The sequence below is a fragment of the Carlito syrichta genome, unplaced genomic scaffold (assembly GCF_000164805.1).
Source record: "Carlito syrichta isolate Samal-C Ts95f unplaced genomic scaffold, Tarsius_syrichta-2.0.1 Scaffold289318, whole genome shotgun sequence".
Taxonomy (NCBI): domain Eukaryota; kingdom Metazoa; phylum Chordata; class Mammalia; order Primates; family Tarsiidae; genus Carlito; species Carlito syrichta.
In genome coordinates, this window is record NW_007233414.1 from 267,501 (window position 1) to 284,622 (window position 17,122).

General features: G+C 49.2%; 1 pseudogene across 1 annotated transcript; it reads left to right on the forward strand.

Moving 5' to 3' along the window:
* Positions 1 to 15,074: 15,074 nt before the first annotated feature.
* On the forward strand, positions 15,075 to 16,625 carry LOC103256379 (annotated as a pseudogene). The gene is made up of 2 exons (XR_002481749.1): positions 15,075 to 15,387; positions 16,222 to 16,625. The product of XR_002481749.1 is annotated as a protein mago nashi homolog (transcript).
* Positions 16,626 to 17,122: the final 497 nt, after the last annotated feature.

The window sequence follows — 17,122 nt, forward strand, 5'->3', positions numbered from 1 at the left end:
AGCAAGTGGAGGCCAGGAACCTCTCAGTGGGGGTGGGGTGGGGGCACTGTAGGGGGGCAGTGCTCCGTCCATGTGGAAGGAAACCACAGAAGAAAAGAGGAAATCAGCACACTGTCCTCAGCCCAGGGCCAGTGTCTAATAACTGTCTGATAAGGGCAAATAGATGCTTATACCTCCTTCAGCCTGGCTTGGTTTCTTCATCCTTTCATGCAAAGATCTCTTGAGCACGTGCTACGTGCAGAGTTTGTGCCAGCTTCTCGAGAGGATCCAGAAAAGCATCCGATCCTGAGCTCTTTGGCCGTCTGTTCATTCTGCTGCTGTGCTGTGGCGGTGGCTGCTCCAACGATTCCCTCCTCCTGGCGGGCCGTTGTTCATCGGATGCTACACACCAGGAATGCGTGTCTGCTCCCTCTGCATATTATCTCATTTAACCCTCAAAACCATATCGGAAGTAGTGATTACCAGAACCCTGCCTTGCTTGTGGTATCCGATACTTGAACAGAGAAGGTGCCTCGCTCACCGGCACAGCAAGGGGAAGAGTAGGGCCAGACCAGAGCCCCTGACGAGTAGAATAGCAAAGCATGCTGACGTGAGGTGACCAGGTCTGCCCCTCAGCCGTTGCCATAAGCACCTGAAGCCTCACATCACACATCGGAGTGGCAAGGACTGAGAGATCCCGGGTGGCTTTGGAGTCCCGCAGCCTGGTTCTCGGCATGAGAGCAAGGCAGGGCATGTGGCCGACATGGTTGTCAGGACACTTCTGGAGCCATTTGGATGTGACTCCCCTGCCCCATAAGGGACATATGCACGGAAGGCATCGAACAGTTCTAGGGGTGGGAATGGAAGTAAAATTGGGAACAAACCTAAGGGGTGAATTCAGCTTCCAAACCAGCCAGCCCTGCCTGAATCCAGCTCGCTGCCTGTTTTGAGTTCACTGAGAATGACTGGTTTGGGGGTGTGTGGTTGCTTGGGTGCTCCTATAGCCAGAACTTTGGTTCCTTCCTCAAGGGCAGGGCCCATTGCCATCTTCAGATGCTCCCCCAAGCCACCCTCTAGCCCTGCTGTGCTTTGGGAGACCGTGGCTCTGTTGCTAATACCAGGCCAGATGGAACCCCCCCAAGACACAGGTCTTCCAGCTTCCTGGGCCTGCACGCCACTCTCACCCTTGAATCCCAAGGCTCTGCTCTTCTTGTTAGCTGAAGGAGGCTGGGGCAGCTTCTCAGCCTCACATCAGAACCTGGGAAAGAATGACTTCCCATTTGTGAGGGTTCATGTCCCCCCAGTTTCTAATAATGTTGCCCAGGAGCCAGAGAGAGGAGATGTCACCTACCTTGGAGGTTGGTATAGGAATTAGGTTCAGATGCTACAGGAGTCAAAAAATACCTAGCACTGCCTTTCCCCACTTAGATCTGAACTAGTGTTGGTGTGTGGAGGTCCTAGATCACCTTCATGCCTGACAAAGGCCAGTGTGTAAGGCAGAGCTTCTGGCTATAGACCAGAGGATTCCTTGTCACTGAGCCCCATCCTTGACAGACCCATTCGCTGCACCCCTGGATCTTCGGACACAGTTGTTAAAATGAGCAGGACCACTCAAGAGGACACATGCCCTTCCATGATAGAAACTCTCAGTCAAAAAATGTACAAACCAGGGCCCAGAGGAAAGGGGACTGACGTTTGACTATTCACTGTGTGTCTTGGAACAGGATTCCCAAGAAGCAGCCCAGGAATTCAGAGCAAATGGTTTGATCAGGGAGTGATTCCAGAATGCCCCAGAAGGAGGGTGGGGAGGCTGACAGAGCAGGAAAGGAAGCTGGCCACCCCAGCAGGAAACTGGAGCTTAAGCCCACTAGGAAGCTCTGCACACAGTGCAGATGCAAGCCTCAGATGGACCCTCTGCCCAGCGAGGCAGTTGGGGATCTAGTCACCAACTCCCACCGGCCTGAGCTGGGGACCCAGCAAGCCTTGACTCTGCCTTGTCACAGGAGGCTGCAGTGTGTGTGATTTCAGCGCCAGAGGAGCTCGTGGGAAAAGAGGTATGGGACCTGGCAGGTGCAGGGCAGGCCAGAAGGGTGCATAGCAACAGAGTATGTTGGGCGCTGACAGCATCTGCCACACTGGGAACTGGTATCTTCATGGTAACCTAAGAGCGCAGGTGATGTTGTCCACACTCTAGAGATGGCAGAGCCAAGGACTATAGAGCTTCCATATTTCTCAGCTAGAACACTTTTCAAAATATAGGGTGTCTTAGCATCCTGGGCTTCCCTCACCAGATACCAGTGGCACCCCTCATCCCTCAGTCATTCTGATTAGCCATCCAAATCAAAGACAAATCCCTCCTTCCCCATGTTGGGTGGGAAGGAGCTCGTGAAAGGCAGGGCTTCCTTTGAGGTCACTTCACATTCTGCCCTAAGGTCACAGCTCTTGATTAGATTGGGAATGAGCCGATTTGAAGCCAAGTGGTTCTTGGAGGCTCCATCTGACTCCTGTGAAAAGGGCACCCACAGCCGGGCTCGGTGGCTCAGCCTGTAATCCTGCGCCTTTGGGAGGCTGAGGTGAGTGGATTGCCTGAGACCCGCCTGGGCAGGGAGACCTCACCTCTACAATAAAAATCAAAAAATCAGCCGGGCGTGGTAGCGCATGCCGTAATTCCGGCTACTCGGAAGGCTGAGGCGGAAGGATCGCCGGAGCCAAGCAAGTGAGGCTGCGGTGGCCGGGAGCGGCCACTGCACTCCAGTCTGGGCGACCGAGTGAGACTCCGACTCAAAAAAAAAAAAAAAAAAGAAAAGGGCACCCACAAACTGAACTCACGGGAGTGCGGGAGGACAGAGTCATGGACACACTCAGCTCAATGCCTGGCAGGAAGCAGCTCCTCAGACTGCGTCAGCGGATTGGTTGGTTGAGGGATCCCCTCCTCACTCTCAGCAAAACGTCTTACCTATTCCTCACTTCCTCCCCGCTCTCTCTTTCCCTGTGTTGCCTGTCCTTACTCTCCCCATCCAACTGAGCTGCCAGAGTCATCTCAACTGAGGCCGGAGCAGGCCAGAGAGGAGTCGCCCGCCAGGTGTTGGGTAAAGTCGCTATGTCGACAGCTGGGAGTCAACACTAAGTATTAGTGAGCATTGAGTGGGTGCGCTCAGGGGATTGGGGGCTCAGTGCTCACCACACCCGAATGCCAGGCCCCCCGTCTGCACCCCTTCCCAGCAAGGTCTGAGTGACGCCGCCTTCACCAGCTTCCCAGGCTCTTGTTTTCTTTGCTGTGAAGGCAGGTCTTTTAGAAGTCTTTTGCAGCGTTTGGTAATTTCTGGAAGGTTCAGGTCATGCCTCTTCTAGAACCTCTCCTACGGACAAGCCCATTGCAACGCATGCTGCCTCCCACTCCAATTCCTGTCTCCCCAGGCCCCCTCCCCCAGATGGACTTAGGTGAAAATCGGGAGCACTCCCAAGGGGCATGCGGAAAGAGAGGCCACATGGCGGGGCAGTGCCTGGGGCTTGTGGAGGGACGCGGCCCAGCGTGGATGGTGACTACACTGCCCATCACAGTCATCCCCAAAGTTTGCACCCTGCAGGCATTTCCTCAGTGATGCCTGGCGCATGGTTGGTGGGAGACTCCATCCTCTGAACCTTTGCCTGGGTCGGGCCAGGGAGCATGGAGTGGAGGGGGTTAAGGTTGTGAGCTGATTATGAACTGATGGTAAGCGGAGGAGTCTCGGCCCCTCCTAGCTGTGGTGGCAAGTGCAGGGTCACCTCAGCCCTGTACTCCCTTCCACCCCCTCAGGACAGATGAAGGAAGAGCAAGACCAATATCAGTGGGATTGCTTTTGTGTGAAGGGCGGTGGGAGCTGAGAGGGAGTGAATTCGTTCTCTTCGAAATGACACGTGTTCACCTTTACAACAGGATTCAGGCTCAGTAACTCGCCCTAAGGCTTCACATGTGTTGGACATCTTGGCATGACAGTCACAACTGAGAGTAACAGTGGGATCGAACACGGACCCATCCTGGGGCAGGCGCCGGGGACACAGTATTCTGGTCTTCACCCACACTGGGACGCATATGCATTTGCCCATTTTACAGGTAAGGAAACAAATCTGGAGAGATCAAGAATCTGACTGATAAGAACACAGAACTAGCAAGAAATACAGCTGGGATTAGAATAAATGAGATCACCTTTTTATAGATGAGGAAACAGAGGGTCAAGGGCTTGCCCAAAGTTACGCAACTACTGATGGTGAAAACTCACCCACTAACTTTGTACAAGGAGCAAATCGTAACAAGTCTTGTCTCTGCTCCTGCCTCAAGGGTTCCTGGAAGGAAAGGCCATGACAAATGCCGAGCCTATGTCTCTCACAGAGCCTAGGACTTTGCTGACTCAAAGAAATGGAGCCATGAAGGCCAAAGTCGCAGGGATGTGACCAGACTTGGCGTCCTGGGAGTCAACGCCCGGAAAGTCCACCAGATGGCAATGTTTTCTCCACGAAAGAAGGACATCCCAAAGCCGACACGCAGAGCGTAACTGAGGCTAGGTTCAAAGTGACCACGGTCCTTGAATTTGGGGTTTCGACGAGACACACACCCATCACACAGACCACGTTTACACTCTCGCTGGGTGTTCAAACACTGATGAGATCTTGAGGACTATTATTAGGCAGTGGTGAAGTATCTGCAAGATGTGAGCTCTAGTCTGATCCTTGACATTTCCTGGTGAGGTGACCATAAGGGAGCCTCAGTCTCTCTGAGCCCTTATTTTTCCACCTGCAAAGTGGGTGTAAGAATATCTGCTTGCTTTTCCTCATAGATAGGGCTCTTATGAGGCTGAACCGAAACTGTGTGAAGCTATGGATGACGTTACAGACGTGGTTTATTGTAATGATGGATGTTTTGAAGCTAACTCACCCATGAGTTCAACAATTAATTGTGTAGAAATGTATCACCTGAAACCTTGCTACTCAAAGTGTGCTTCACAGACAGGCAGAACTTGTGTCACCTGAGAGTTTGTTAGAACTACAGTCTGTATCTGCTATAGACTGTTTGTATCTCTCAGAATTTAAATGTGGAAGTCTGAATCCCCTGTGTGATGGTGTTTGGCGGTGGGGTCTTTGAGAGGTGATTAGGTCCTGAGGGTGGAACCCTCCTAATTGGGATTAGTTCCCTTATTCGAAGAGACGTGAGAAAGTTGATCTTTGCTCTGTGCCACGCGAGGACACAGCAAGAAGGTAGCTATCAAGTCAGAAAGCAAACCCTCGCCAGATTTCAACTCTGCGGGCACCTTGATCTTGGCCTTCCTAGCCTCCAGAACCATGAGTTATAAAGGCACACAGTCTGCAATATGTGTTTTAACTGCTTGAACTAAGACAATTCCTCATCTTAGACCCACTAACTTTTAATACTGTGCTTTTTAGCAAATTTTCAATGTAATTCATATGTACATTAAAGACTGATACTAGCTAGAAAATAATTGGTTTTAGCAGGGCTCGGTGGCTCAGCCTAATCCCGCGCCTTTGGGAGGCTGAGGTGAGTGGATTGCCTGAGCCCGCGGGTTCGAGACCCGCCTGGGCAACTTGGCGAGACCTCATGTCTACAATAAATCAAAAATTAGCCAGGTGTGGTAGTGCACGCCTGTAGTTCCAGCTGTTTGGAAGACTGACGCGGAAGGATAGCCGGAGCCCACCAGGTCGAGGCTGCGGTGGCTGGGAGCGGCCACTGCACTCCAATCTGGGTGACAGAGTGAGACTCCAACTCAAAAAAAAAAAAAAGAAAAAAAAGAAAATAATTCGTTTTGGTGAATTAAGAAAATATCAAGGAAAACAAGTTCTGGCCTTTGTTTGGGAGTTAATTCTGATTCAGTTCAGTTCAGTGTCCCCTGTAATGTGGGAAATGGCCCCTATGATGAGCCGGAGTCTTGTTAAGCAAGTTGTTCCCCAAGCTCAAGAAACGTATCTGTGTCTAAGATTCTACCTCAGAGAGGGTGACCTGAAGTTGAAACAAAACGTTTCGGCATTTAAATCAGTCAGGACAGGCTAGGTTACGCTGCAGAAACAAACACCTTGACATCTCAGAGACTTTAGACTCCTAGGTACACATGTCCCAAGTGGGAAGGGGGCTCTGCCCATCACTCAGGGCTCTGGACTGGGGGTAAGCCTCCCTCCCAAACACGGCAGGCCGAGGGAGCACGGGAGGGTCTCCTGATAGCCATTCAAGCTCGGCTCTGACATGATACACAACACTTCTCTCACAATTCATGGCAGCTCCAGTCACCTGCCCCTACCTGCCCATGGGGGACAGGAAGTACACTCTTATCCCAGCTTGGAACGATTCAGTGAACGGCTCTCATGACTGGCTCCAGGTTACCCTGAGTTGGGCCGGGTGGCAGCTCACAGAACTGGGTGGCAGGAGAATTGACAAGGAGTGGCTTGTTCCATGTGCGAGTCCAGAGCCCCCTTCCCAGGGACACCAAAGCAGCGTCTGGAATCTGTCTCAGCAAGTGCCCCAGGGAGTTCTGATGCTCCCTCTTCACAGAGGGGCCGGAAACCACTGGCCTTGCACCTTCCTGCCCCTGAACTCCATCGTGAGGATAAAAGGCACTGTCTTACTTTCCCAGAGCAACTGAAATGCATGACCCCAAACTTAGTGGCCTCAAAGAACAGAAGTATATTCTCTCCCCATTCTGGGGGCCAGAAATCCAAAATCAAGATGTTGGCAGGACTGGTTCTTTCTGGAGCTCTGAGGGAGAATCTGTCCCCACTTCCTCCAGCATCCAGAGGTTGCGGCACCCTCCGTGCTCCTTGGCTTGGAGCTGTATACTCCAGGCTCGACCTCCGTCTACACAGGGTCTCCTCTGTATGTCTGTGGCTTTTCTTCTGTTGCAAGAGCACTTGCCATTGGATTTAGCCACTTGGGTAACCCACGATCACCTCTTTAAGATCCTCGGCTTAATTACATCTGCAAAGACCTCTTCGCGTGTAAGGCGACACTGGGGGAGCATACCTTTTTGGGATCACTATCCAGCCCATGGCAGGCGCTCACGTTCACATTGACCACAGTCTGCATGTCCTCCCTGGCCAGCCGGGAGAACTTTGAGAGCCAAGCGCCACAAGGGGTCAGGCCAGACTCACATTTCTGCTGCCTGTGCCCCTTCATGTCTCCTGCCAATGCCGGGAGGTGCTCCCCGCACCACTGACCAGGGTTAACCCTGGCAGGCTGCCGGCAGGGATCCCGGCCCAGCCCTGACTTCTCAATGTCCCACGGAGAGTAGAAGGCTGACTCCCCAAGAGAGCACCCCGTGTGCACAGCACACTCCGAAGCCACAGGAGGGACTTCCCTGACACTCCAGCACTCTCAGATCTATCTGGGAGGTGGATATTGATGACATCCCTGACTCAGCCGTGAAGGCTGTATTCTTGAAAGCTCCCAAGGTTGGAGACTTCCAGGTAGAAGGGCCTAAGACGTAAGGAGGTGGGTGCGGGCGATCAGGGAGTCAGATGCATGCTGCTTTAATATTCTCTAAGAGATGACAGTAATGGCAGGACATTACCTAGAACACCTCAATGTCGTTTGACACATCTTGAGTCATAATAACGGCTCCTGAACAATTATTTTCCATTCAAGTAATTCCTGCCCTCTCCAGAAACATCTCAGTGCATTTCAATGAGGAATTATAAGTGAACCCTGCTTGCTTTAGAGATCACGCCTGGGAAGGGGTTGCATCCTTGCTATTTGGGACCAATGTGCTTGACATTTTACAAGGCTCCCACATCACCATCCCTACGTCATCACCTGGGGAGAGCTGAGGTTCTCTATGTGGGTGGTTTCTGGGAGACCCTTGGAAGCATGTCTGAGGGAACTCGCGTCTGTCCAGAGCAAATTTGCAGCCGAAGGGTGGGCCTGCCGGGAGTCTGGCCTGTCTGACCCTGGCCCTCCTGCCAGGCTAGCCCTAGCGCCTCTCAGTGTGTGGTCACCCCACAGAGAGCCCAGCCCTTAACCCTTTCCACTGACTTACTGGGAATTGGCTCAGGGATCAGTTGGTTGTTTTGGTGTTGAATTGGTTTCGTGTTTGGCATTTTCCCTTCTAGAATGTTCCCTGAGGAACAATGCCTTTTATATTTAATCCTTTGAGGGTGACAGCCTTGCCTGTCTTCCCCTCTGCTGCTTCACTGGTGCTCTACGTGTTTCTAGCACGGAGTAGGTCTTTGATAAATGTTCTCAGGAAGAATAAGTATCCACTGGGCTATGCTGGAAGCTGACCCACAGGGAGACCAGCTTCTGGGCGTGTGCGGAAGTGTTTCCCTCTCAGCAAAGAAAGTCCTCTGCTTACCACTGTAAAAATTTCTTTTTGACCCAGGGACTTTTCAGAGCTTTCAATATGCAAGTGTGAATTGTCATCACCAAGAGGGAAATTTAGTGTGGAATATTCTCCAAAATACTGACTTTCTGTCTTGACTGCCTGTTTTTCCAAACAAGCCTGAGGTAGGCCTGGGGTCTATCCCACTGTCTGATTGTGCTGGCCAGTGGGGGCTCTCCCTTGGCTGGGAGACCCCAACACTGCTCTGCCCAAGAGAAGTGGCATGAATTCTGAGCGGAGTCCTGAACTCTGTGTCCCCAGCCCATAGGGCCATCTCCAGGCAAGTGACTATGAGTAGCCACTTCTGCTCTTTGGGTCTGGGTTTTCTCACTTACTTCATTTAATCACTGAGTGCTTGTTATGTGCCTACAATGCCGTTAGGAATAGAGAGTTAAAATAGCTTCGAAACATCCTGCCCTCACAGAGGTCATGGTGTAGTCGGGAAGGAAGGCATTACCAAGCAGCCCATGTACAGGCGTGAATATGCAACCACGACGAGCTCTTGGAGGAGAATTTACAGCAACATCTGAGACCCTATGACAGGAGGGTCTGACCTAGTGAGGGTGACAGGCGTGTCAGAGATGGCCACTGGAGCTGGAACCTGAAGGAAGGAACAAGTATCCCAAGCACAGGAAAATTCACAGGCTCAGGAAGCTGCTGTGGCAAGGTGTGGGGCTGATGGGGCCAGTAGGGCTGGAGGAGAGACATGAGGAGCAGGGAGCTCCGAGGCCAGAGAGGAGGCCGGGAGCAGATCGGAGGACCTCATGGGCCATGTCGAGGGAACTGGACTTCACCCAGGAACTGTGGGAAGCCACTGATGTGTCTGGGGTCTGTGAGCACAGGTGTGGGTGGCTGACGTGGGACCAGATTTGTGTTTTGAGAAAGCGTCCCACTGGGGAATGGATTAGAGATGGACCAGGATTGAGGCGGGCAGACAGGAGGCCAGTGGCATCACTCAGATGGGAGGTGGCAGTCATGGAAAATCTGTCCATGGATGCTCACTGGGCACCTGCTATGAGCCAGGTACTGTTCAGTGGACAGGGTAAGCAAAATGCCCACCCCCATGAAGCGCACATTTTAGTGAGGGGGGAGGCAGGCCATACATACAATAATTATGTGAACTAGTATGCTGGAAAATATTATGTTCTGTGGGAAAAAAAAATTTAGTAGCATGAGTAAGATTGGGAATGGGAGTGGTTGATGGCAGAAGTCCTTAGGAGAGAAAATTGACAGTTTGGCCAAGCACAATGGCTAACGCCTGTAATCCCCAGTGCTTTGGGAGGCCAAGGTGGGAGGATTTCTTGAGTCCAGGAGTTTGACAGCATCCTAGGCAACGTAGCAAGACCTCTCTACAAAAAAATAGAAAAATTACCCAGGCATAGTGGCACACACCTGTATTCCCAGTCACTTGGGGGCCTGAGGTGGGAGGATCATTTGAGCCCAAGAGTTCAAGGCTGCAGTGAGCTATGATCATGACACTGCACTTCAGTCTGGACCACAGAACGATTATGTTGTCTCACAAATGTAAACAATTATAATGCTCTGTGATGGAGGACCAGGTCAGGGGGAATCCAGTCAGAGAGAGGTGTCAAGGTCAAAATCCCTAGGTTTTTGGTCTGTGCCACTGAGGAATGGTTTAAAAGGAGTGAGCTAGGTCAAACACTCCACATCTTCCTGATTCTGTGGCCCTGCAGGCCCACTACCTCGACTGCTGCAGGTGGGCCTGTGATCCCAATTCCATATCCCCAGAGGACTGCCTGCTCCAGCCCCTGTCCTGGGGTTGCCCTACGAGGGCATGGGCCCCACTGCTCTCTGTGTGTGTTGTCTCCATGCCAGGGTCTGCTGAATTTCTGCTATGTCTCCAGGAAATCTTCTCCCTGGGGTTGACCGCATCTGCCCCAAGAGCATGCTTGCGGACAGTTCACTTAACATGCAGTGTTGCTGCCACACCCTGGTGCGCCTCCTCCATGCAGCCCAGGCCCTGCCCCTGCCCCTGCCTCCAGCCTGCTGGGTGTTTTCTGCCTCCTGAACAACTCCCCTTCACCCTCCTGGCTGCAGGGACTAAGACGTTGGCAGGGTAGTTTCTTGAGTTGGGCTGGGAGCTAGAATTCTGAGCTTTAGCAACTGAGCTCCAGGTTCTGCCTATTCCTAGGATCCTGGGTCACTTGACAGGTCTTCCCATGGTAGGCAATTTCCAGTGGAATCCCAGTGACAAAGGTGTGGGGTTGACTGACCCTGGTGCTCGAGTTTAATAGTCCCTGTGATTCCCTCACTAGAGAAAGTCTGAGGCTTCCTGTCAGGCTCCGCCTGGGTGAATGCCTGGACCAAGGAAGGTGACAGAAGAAAACCATGATGAACATGACCTGGATACCGCTTGTATGCCAAAGAGCTTTCTGTGGATTGTTCCACTGAAACCTGGGAGCAGTCCCATGAGGTCAGAGCTATTAGCATCATCTTTCTCATCTGAGAGGTGAGGTAAGGGGGCTGGTGCAGGCTGCCCAAGGTCACAGAGCTGGCTTCACACCAGGCTAGCCCTGCCCCAAACCTGCTCCGGCGACTGGGGGCTGGGCACAGAGGTCGCTCTGCAGGGGATCCCAAGGTCTGGGCCCAGGCCTGACTGTTCACTGCTTCCTGAGCCATTTGGAGCAAGTCCATCTGTTCATTCATTGACTCACCAAGTATTGATCAAGTGCCTCTTGTGCAAGGGCTGGGAGCATAAGGTGATGTCATCTTGGAAGAGCTCCCGGTCTGGGTCCTGAGACAGACGCATCAGCGCATCCTCTGGGCTGGAGAGGGACAGGCGCTTTGTGGAACTGGAAAGGAGGAGGTGGAAATGCTTATCTGGGGTAGGAGTGGGAGATCTGGAGAAAGACGGGGACTTTGCTCGGGAGAAAGGCATTTTCCAGGGCTTTCCAGGCAGACAGAACTGGGAGAGCAGAAGCATGGCGTCATGAGCATGCCCAGAGCATCTCGGGGACTTGGGGATGTGCATATTCCAGGCTCTACCCCGGGCCCACTGAATCAGAATCTCTAGCATTTGGGCCTGGAAATCTCCCCAGTGCCCCAGGGGACTTTAATGTGCACACTAGGGGAAGAAGGGAAGTAGCCGGCTCTGGGCTGTGACTGGGTCAGCGAACTTTCCCTGCAGAGGGGCCAGGGGGTATTTTTTTGTAGGCTTTGTGTGCCATGAGCAAAATTGAGGACATACACAGGTCCCCATACACCCAGGTAAATGTAACCATTAAAAAATATAAAAACAGGTGGTGGGTTGGGCCTGGCCCACTTGAGTCTGACCTTTGTGGGCCTGCTCCTGGCTTGGAAAGTGACCCATGTGGATAGATGTGGGTGGAGGGAGAGAGAGAGGAACCGATGTCACAGGCAACAGGAAGATCTGCAGGACTGTGGGGCACTTGAAGGGCAGAGAGGTTTAGGAAATATGTGAGTAGAAGAAAGACAAGACTGGCCAAGAACTTGGATAGGAGGGCTGGGGGCAGAGGGTGGAGGTGGCTGGACCGCTTGGTTCGAGCCCTTGTGCGAATGGGGATGTCACTCGCCTGCTGTGGCAGCCTGTATAATACCAGCGTGTGAGCTGTGTGATGGCACATAACAAAAGCATGGTCACATGCTGAGCAGAGGCCCTGTGGACTGAGGGCCAAAAGGAGGTCCCCATATTTGGCCATTGAAAGGTAGTTGATGGCCTTTGTGGGAGCAGTTTTTTGGAAGAAGTGGGAGTCAGATGTTAATGGGCTCAAGAGGAATAGAAGAGGAAATGGAGCAGGCCAACCCCGTGGGTCTCCACGTTCTGGCCCTTGTGTCCAGCTCCTGTTTCCCATGGCAGACAGACACATGAGCCAGCAGGAACCACACGCTGTGGCCAGCGATCTCAGAAAGACAGCTGCAAAGACGTCTAGTGAAATAAATGACAGAACTCAGGACACTCCCGTAAAATGGCATTGCCTTTAACCCTGAGCTCTTTGGCAACCATAGTAAAAAAGGAGACCATGTTCCTATTGTCCAATACAATTGTGCCCAAACTTCTGTTATTCTTGTACAACTGTCTCATTTTTGCCTTTCCTGTGGATCTACCAAAATGGTTTCTGACTTGATATTTTCTTAAAGCAATACAATCATTTCATTTAATCTTAATAAATGATATGTTGATATGTTCATAGATGGAAAATCATCAACATAACCACAAATAGAGGGCAACCACGTGCATTAGTATATCATCATTAAAATTAAGAATTCCTGCCTGCTAATAGCACTAAAATAATCTAAAATTATCCTGTCTGCCACTTGCAATAGACCAGTCGCACTGGGGTAATAAAATGATGTATCAGTCAAAGACCAACTTATTTCCTGGCATAAAATGCAAGGAAACATTTATTGCAAACGACACAGAATTTTCAATCAAATGGATGTTTCTTATGAACCCCCATAAACGCCAAGGGCATAACTTGAAATCTTAACACACTGGATACTTTTCTGTGGACAGCAGAGGAAACAACAGACACGTCTGTTGTTTCTGATGATCTAACCCACGAGGATGAAAACTCTTTCTGTTGAAGAGCCAGGTAAGGCGTGGTCGAGCCTTCTCATGCCGTGGGGTCTCTGTTCCAACTCCTCTGTTCTGACTTTGTGTCAGCAAAGCAGCCACAGGCAATATGTAAACCAACAGGGGGAACTGTGGTTCAATGATATTTAACTTGGGGACCATGAAATTGGAATTTCATTTCGTTTTCAAGTTTACAATTATTATTCTTTTGGAATTTTTTTCAACCACTAAAAATGCAAAGACCATTTTCAGCTCATGGACTATGCAAAAACAGGCAGTGGGTTGCATTTGGTCCAGGGGTTGAGATTGGCTGACTCCTCATCCCGCTGACTCCTCAGCCAGCCTCGGAGAGTCTTGTGGAATGGAGACATGATCTGTTCCTTACACCGGCGTCCCTGTCCACCCCCGATGCTGACGGGCTCGCTCAGACCTGCAAGTTAGCCATAAAGTCAGGAACAGAACCCAGATTCTCCGTTTTTGAGCTCTACGCCCTTCTGCTTTCTAGATGCTGCTTCCCTGGTGGAGGAAGCCTTTGCTCTCACCAGGATGGTGTAGGTTTTTTGTAAAAAGAATTTCATTCAATCTTCCTGGCACACCTTTGCAAATAAAGAAACAGAGGTTTGAAGAGATTGGGAATCAAACCATTGTGAAGTCATGGAGCCAGAATCTGTCTCCAGGTCTGTCTGGTCGCAGGAACTTGCTCTGTGCATCACAGTTTTGTAGTTCCGTCCTATCTCCTCTGGCACTGGTAGTGTTGGAACAGTGACTATTCAAGAATTGCCTTGACTTTGATTAAGACTCCTTCGATGGTCTTCTTTCTCTGACTCGCCCAGGCTCGTTCCCCATGAGACTGTCATTTGGTTATAAGCATGGCTCCCACTTTTCAGGAGCAAGTGAGCTCTGTGAAGATGGGGTGAGGGCAGAGAACATGCAATTGAAGAAAGTCCCTGTTTTTTTCCTAGATTATTTTGTTATTTTAAGTATTTCGACCACAAGAAAAAACATTGGCTAGGATCCTTAAAAAAAAAAAAAATAAGCCAGGCTCGATGGCTCAGCCTGTAATCCCGCGCCTTTGGGAGGCTGAGGTGAGTGGATTGCCTGAGCCCGCAGGTTCGAGACCCACCTGGACAGTGAGACCTCATCTCCACAATAAATCAAAAAATCAGCTGGGCATGGTAGCACATGCCTGTAATTCCGGCTACTCGGAAGGCTGAGGCGGAAGGATTGCCGGAGCCCAGCCAGTGAGGCTGCGGTGGCTGGGAGCGGCCACTGCACTCCAGTCTGGGCGACAGAGTGAGACTCCAACTCAAAAAAAAATAAAAATAAAAAATAAAAAAATAAAAAAACAGTTTTATTGAGGCTGGGTGTGGTGGCTCATGCCTGCAATCCCAGTGCTTTGAGAGGCCGAGGCAGGAGGATCATTTGAGGCCAGAAGTTAGAGGACATCCTGGGCAACATAGCAAGACCCTGTCTCTGCAAAAAAAAAAATCAAAAAACAAATGTATTGAGGTAACTGAGCTACAAAAATGGCACATTTTTAAAATGTACTGTTTGATGAGTTTTGACATATTTAAACACACATGAAACCATCATTGTCACCTCCTAATGCCCACTAATTCCCACCCCCAGCCCTCCCTTCCTAACTCCATCTCCAAGCAACCACTGATCTGCTTTAGGTCACTATAGATTAGTTTGCGTTTTCTAGAATTTTATATAAATGTAGTCATACTATACATATTCTTTTTTGTCTTACTCTGTCACTTAGCATAATTATTTTGTGATTCATTGAAGTATGTTCCCATAGTCAACTCCTTTTCGTTGCTGTGTAGTATTCCTCTGTATGGATATACCAGACTTGTTGAACCATCCACCTGTTCATGACATTTGGATTGTTGCAGTTGTTGGTTATTAAAAATATGAACATTCACATACAAGATTTTGTATGAACGTGTTTTCATTTCATGTGTGATAAATCTAGGGGTAGGATGGCAGGATTAGGTGTATGGTTTTTTGTTTTTTATTTTACAAACTGTGAAACCGTTTTCTAAACTGGTTGTACGATTTTACGTGCCCTCCATCAGGGTATGAGATTTTTCTTGGCGTCACCAACATCTGATACAAAAAAATTTGCATTTAGGGCATGTTGGCTGGGCTTTCAGCGGGCTTCCCAGGCATCAAGGTCTATGGCTAGCGATTTCTACCTGCGCTACTATGTAGGGCACAAGGGCAAGTTTGGACACGAGTTTTTGGAGTTCGAGTTTTGGCCTAACAGAAAGCTTAGATAAGCCACCAACAGCAATTACAAAAATGATGTCATGACCAGAAAAGAGGCTTATATACATAAGAGTGTAATGGAAGAACTGAAGAGAATTATTAATGACAGTGAAATTACAAAAGAAGATGATGCTTTGTGGCCTCCCCCTGACAGGGTTGGCCGACAGGAGCTTGAAATTGTAATTGGGGATGAGCACCTTTCTTTTGCCACATCAAAAATAGGTTCTCTTTTTTTTTTAATCAATATTTTTTATTATGATGTTGTGGGGTACAGTTAAGGGTTAGGTATACAAATATGCTTCATTCAGGCACCCTTGTTGGTAAGGGGTGTCTTCTCGTCCCCAGACAGATATTGACTACCGTTAATCCCACCTCCCTTCTCCACCCCCCCATAGTTTCCCACCACTGTCAGTTCTTTTTCTATAGTATTACAATGGATGTTCAAGGTCCGCTATATGAGTGAGAACATGTGATACTCGGATCTTTGTTTCTGTGAGAGGTCACTCAGTATTATAGACTCGATTTCCATCCAGGTTGCTGCTATTCATGATTTTGTTCTTTTTTATGGCTGCATAGTATTCCATCGTGTATATGTACCACATTTTTTAAATCCAGTCCTCTTTTGATGGACAGCATGGTTGGTTCCAGGTTCCTGCTATTGTGAACAACGCTGCGATAAACATACGTGTGCAGGTATCTTTTTGATAGAGTGATTTGAGTTCTTCAGGGTATATTCCCAGTAGGGGGATTGCAGAGTCATATGGGAGGTTGATGTTTAGAGCTTTTAGGAATCGCCACACTGCCTTCCACAGACGTTGCACTAGTTTACACTCCCACCAACAGTGTAGGAGTGTTCCCTTTTCGCCACACCCTCTCCGGCAACTGTTATTTTTTGAGTTATTGGTAATGACCATTCTGACTGGAGTTAGGTGGTATCTCAGTGTGGTTTTGATTTGCATCTCCCTGATGATTAGTGAGGTTGAGCATTTCTTCATGTGTCTGTTGGCTGCTCTTCCTTTGTGAAGTGTCTGTTCATATCTTTTGCCCAAAAAATAGGTTCTCTTATTGATGTAAATCAGTCAAAGGATCCTGAAGGCCTTCGAGTATTTTACTATTTGGTACAAGATCTGAAATGTTTAGTCTTCAGTCTCATTGGATTACATTTCAAGATTAAGCCAATTTAAATTGTATTTATATTTTGAAACTGTTTGTATATTTAATTACGGGATGGGTAAGGGAGGTTTTATTTGCCATTTACAATATTGGGTTTTTATGAATGTGAAGCAAACAAAATAATTTTTTAAAATATTTAAACTGAAAATAAGAAAATACATAGCAGGTTTAGGGGTAGTCTTTACTTGTGTCCAAGTGCGTTGGACAGTACCCACACACATTAAATTCTGTAAATAAAAGCCACATTTTGTTTAAAATTTGCTCCAATAAAATATATCAAAGCCTGACTGGAGAGTGATGTTATTTTTTTCCAGGAGGTTATTTCTTTGATTCACCTGGGAGGCTGAGGTGAGGATTGCCTGAGCCCGCGGGTTCGAGACCCGCCTGGGCAGGTGAGACCTCATCTCTACAATAAATCAAAAAAATTAGCCGGGCATGGTAGCACGCGCCTGTAATTCCGGTTACTCGGAAGGCTGAGGCGGAAGGCTCGCCGGAGCCCAACGGGTCGAGACTGCAGTGGCCGGGAGCGGCCACTGCACTCCAGTCTGGGCGACTGAGTGAGACTCCAACTCAAAAAATAAAATAAAATAAAAAAATAAAGAAGAAATTTTTCTAGTAGGTGTGTCCTATGACAGAATATCTTTTAGGTAGAACTATATATCCACATTCTCATCCAATAAAGGCAATTGCAGATCTTTTATTATTTCTTTCATACATGATTGGATTCAGTTTTTTTGGTGTTTACAGAAGGTTCTGAGCTTTTTACAGTTATCACAAATTACCA